We start from the raw sequence: 4,379 nt of genomic DNA, 5'->3' as shown, positions 1-4,379 counted from the left end.
GTCAACTGCCATTTTGCAGTCACTTTCCGATACTCAAAGTCTTCCTCAATTATCTGTAATGTATCTTGATCCCAATCCGTGAATCAGTTCATGCACTTGGTGGTCATTCATGTCAGAGGTGATTATTCATAGTTTCGTACTGCATGGTTTTCTCTTCTTTAAAGCTTTTCTTTCGTTTGTGCACAATCTTCTTGCCAATGGTGTCTTCTCCATCAACAACCTATAACTTTCTGTGGATGTCGGACAGCCTTCGAGCCATCGTTGTCAATAACCCATTGACATCACCTTGCTTTACTGAAAAACTTCTGTGAATGTCGGACAGCCTTTGAGCCACCTTCGTCAAGAACTCAATGACGGCACGTTGCTTTATTGAAAACCACTATTTGCCTGCAGCGAATAACAGTAAGGCGAATTACTATATAAGACATTATACAGTGCATTTTTTCGGTATAACGTTTATATGTATGTATGTATGTATGTATGTATGTATGTATGTATGTATGCATGAGTATATGCATGAGTATATGCATATATGTATGTATGCATGCATGTATGTATTTGTGTGTGTATATGTATGTTTGTACATGGTGTGCGTGTGTGTATAAACCTACGTACTAGACATAAAAACCTAATTCAGATATTTCTCTGTAGACTGAAAAATGCATTCATGGAGGTATGTATGCATTATATATCAGCTGGGATGGAGTCATGAACTTGAGGGCGTGCAAGCAATAGCTTCAGCATTGATAGAGGAAGGCCTGTTCAGAACGTTGTTGATGTGCTCTGCCCCATCTTTCCAGGGATGCGTCTGTGTCAATGTTGTGTTTTTATGAACACTGGGCAGTGGGGATGTTCCAGAGGACTTCGGCCCCTAAATAGCATTCAGGGCATTTTAGAAGGGCTTGGAGTTGTCGCTGTCAGCATATTTCAGTATCTCATTTTCCCTGCACATACACACAAACACACACACACACGCACACACACACACACACACACACACACACACACACACACACATACTACACACACACACTACACACACACACACCACACACACAAACACACACACACACTACTCACACACACACACGCACATGAGTATTGATGTGTGTAAAGAGAGATAGAGAAGAAGTGATTTATTTATTTATTTTTTATGCATGTATTCATTTATCAAGGCTGGATAGATTCGTAATTACAATGACGAGAAATTCATCTCAAGAACTTCTAATCAGTAATTTTAATTTAATATGCCTGCATACACGAGTGTGCTTTGAAGTGAATGCGTGAGTTTGACGGTTGTAAAATTACACTGAGAGATGAAATTCAAGTTGAGAGTAGCATTGGCTTTAACAGCTAGTTATACTCTAGATTATGTAATTCTGTTTCTCACTGCTAAATAGGACGAACATAGATATATGTAAACACACACACAGGCAAAGTAACTCGTTAGAAAATCTCAATAAGGGATGAAAGCAGTAACTATACTGAGAGATAATGTTAATCGCCACATCAGTATGGCTATTCGACATTACTATCGAGCAAGGCGGCGAGCTGGCAGACTCGTTAGCACGCCGGGCGAAATGCGTAGCCGTATTTCGTCTGCTGTTACGTTCTGAGTTCAAATTCCGCCGAGGTCGACTTTGCCTTTCATCCTTTCGGGGTCGATAAATTAAGTAGCAGTTACGCCCTGTGGTCGATGTAATCGACATAATCCGTTTATCCCCTCTGTGTTTAGCCCCTTGTGGGCAGTAGTGAAATACATTACTATCGAGCAAGTTATTGGTGCAATCTGCACTTAGTATATATTTGTGTGTGTAACTTTTAGCAAGGTAAATTTAGCTATTGAATATGAACAACCTTAATCGATTTTCCAACCATATAGGGTTCTGATCAGCGTATTCTAAATCAGTCTGACCAATCCCAGAGAAACTAGCAGCCATTTTGTTTATATACTCAACCAGTTCAATAGCTACTGAAAACTAGTGCTATTAATTTGTATATCAATATCAGGGCCTGTCAACAGGGATCTCAATTCACACAGTATCAAAGTATGACATTATATATGTATCCTATATAGAAGATATATAAGCAGGGAAAATGTTGCTATTTCTTTGTAGATTGAAGAAATGATGAACAGCTTAATCGATTTTCAAACCTCTGTTGGTTCTCATCAAAATTAAATTTATATATATGTGTGTGTGTGTGTGTACATGGGTATGGTAAGTAAAACCATAAAGCCTCAAGTTATTGTTGTTCTATTACAGCAATTGGTCCAAGTTAAACCTTTTATAGCCGTCTGTAGGTAACACAAAACTTTTATTTTTATGGTTTCAAAGTGGTGCTTGTCTACCAACACACTTATATTTGTATAGTTTCAGTTCATATGTCATAATGGTATTTTGCTATAATATCTATATTTATGTAATATCGTTTTTATTTGCAATAATATCCATTTTAATAGGAATTATTGTACCCAGCTGCTGAGTTAAAATTAGGTAGTTCTCAATAACAGAGAGTTGATATAGAATTGCTTTGTTTAGTGTATTCAATTATTGACTACTCAATTTCAGATCTGCCAACACATATTTTTTTCCATACATGTTTCTACAAAGCTAAGGCATTTCTTTTTACTACATTTCTGATGATGAGGATAAAACTGAGAAAACTAATCTTGAAGTGGTGGCATTTCTTTTGCCTTAATTCCTGACGACTGAGGTAACTAATCTAACAGTAAAGTATTAGGATATAATTTGCCTAATGCATTGCTTGAGCACTTGCCATTGGGCAGGTACTTTTGCCTAGCTCTACAATTGCATCTGACATTTCTGGGTATTGTTTAGGTTACAACACAAGAGTGTGCTCATTATGATGCTAAAGACATGTTTGTTGATGTAGCTAAATTTAATGTTGCTTTCATGGAATACTTAATGATAGTTTTGGATGGATGGAATGTGTCTTTTATTAGCACTAATATGTTACTAGCTACATTAGTATATTTTGCAGTGAAAGATAAGTGAAGCTATATGATATTATGCTTTCTGAATATGTTGTGCTGCTTGCTATTCAATAAGAACAACACCAAATATCGTCCAGAATGAATTAATCATAACTTTCTCCATACAGCACACAAAATAATCTATTGCTTTGTATGTGGAATGACTACAACTTGATCTGGTAATTTGCTTGAAGCATTATCATGTCTGCATATAAATAGGGAAGAAAATAAAAGCTACTTAATAAAGCAAAAGTGAACAAACTCTAATCTTTAACAGTAATATGTTTCAGTTCAAGATTAGAGCTTGTTAAATATAATTTAATGAATAAATTTATTTTCCTCAAACATTGCATAGTTAAGTGGATTTTTATTTACCTTCTAATTTACATATGAATAGAATTTGATTTATTTTACTGAATAAAGAAGATGTCATCCAATTACCAATATTACTGACACTTCTGGAATTGTTGCTGTTGTTGTTCTTTTAGTGAAGTGAAACTAATGCAACATTTTATTATTAAACCAAATGTCCAATTACTTGAAATCATGATGTTTTCATATAACTAGGATTACCGTATTGCTCTCTAATTCTTCATTAAGCAAGAAACAATATGAATAACTGATATAAGCAAGAGATCAGATCATGGGTGGGAATGAAAAAAGTATCACTTATAATAACCTGTGCTGTCTTAAGGCAGGGACACACTGGGCAGTTACCAGTGAAATCCTACACTCTAGGACTGAAACCTAATCTATGTAGCTTGTGGTTTACTGTCAATAAATATTATAGGGTCCAGTTCATTGATTTGCCTGGAGGCCTATAATACTTCTAAGATAGCTCTGATATCATTACCAGTACATCACTAGCATTTTCTTTTATTGATACAGGAAAGACAAAACTAAGACTAATGAAGTTTATAATAAGAAATTTTAATGTAAAATTCAAATATTTTTCATCATTAATCATTCTAAGAAAAATATTTTCATTCACTGATCTATATCTAGATTTTGCAAACATATCATTACTGTTGTTGTAGTTGTAACTAATGCCCTGTTTGAACTAATATTGTCTGATCCTTGAAGCAGAAGCATGTATACAGAATGAGATATTACAATTAAGTTAATGAGACGCATGTATATGTTTGTAGGTAGGTAGGTAGTTGGCTGGTAGGCATGTAAATGTGTGTGTAGTGAGTTGAGTGTTAAAAACATCAAAATCCTAAGCAAGATACATATTTCTTTACTACCCACAAGGGGCTAAACACAAAGGGGACAAACAAGGACAGACAAGCGGATTAAGTCGATTACATCGACCCCAGTGTTTCACAGGTACTTAATTTATCGACCCCGACAGGATGAATGGCAAAGTCGACCTCGGCGGAAT

This window comes from Octopus sinensis, linkage group LG4 (genome assembly GCF_006345805.1).
Source record: "Octopus sinensis linkage group LG4, ASM634580v1, whole genome shotgun sequence".
NCBI classification, from domain to species: domain Eukaryota; kingdom Metazoa; phylum Mollusca; class Cephalopoda; order Octopoda; family Octopodidae; genus Octopus; species Octopus sinensis.
This window is presented reverse-complemented; position numbering follows the sequence as displayed.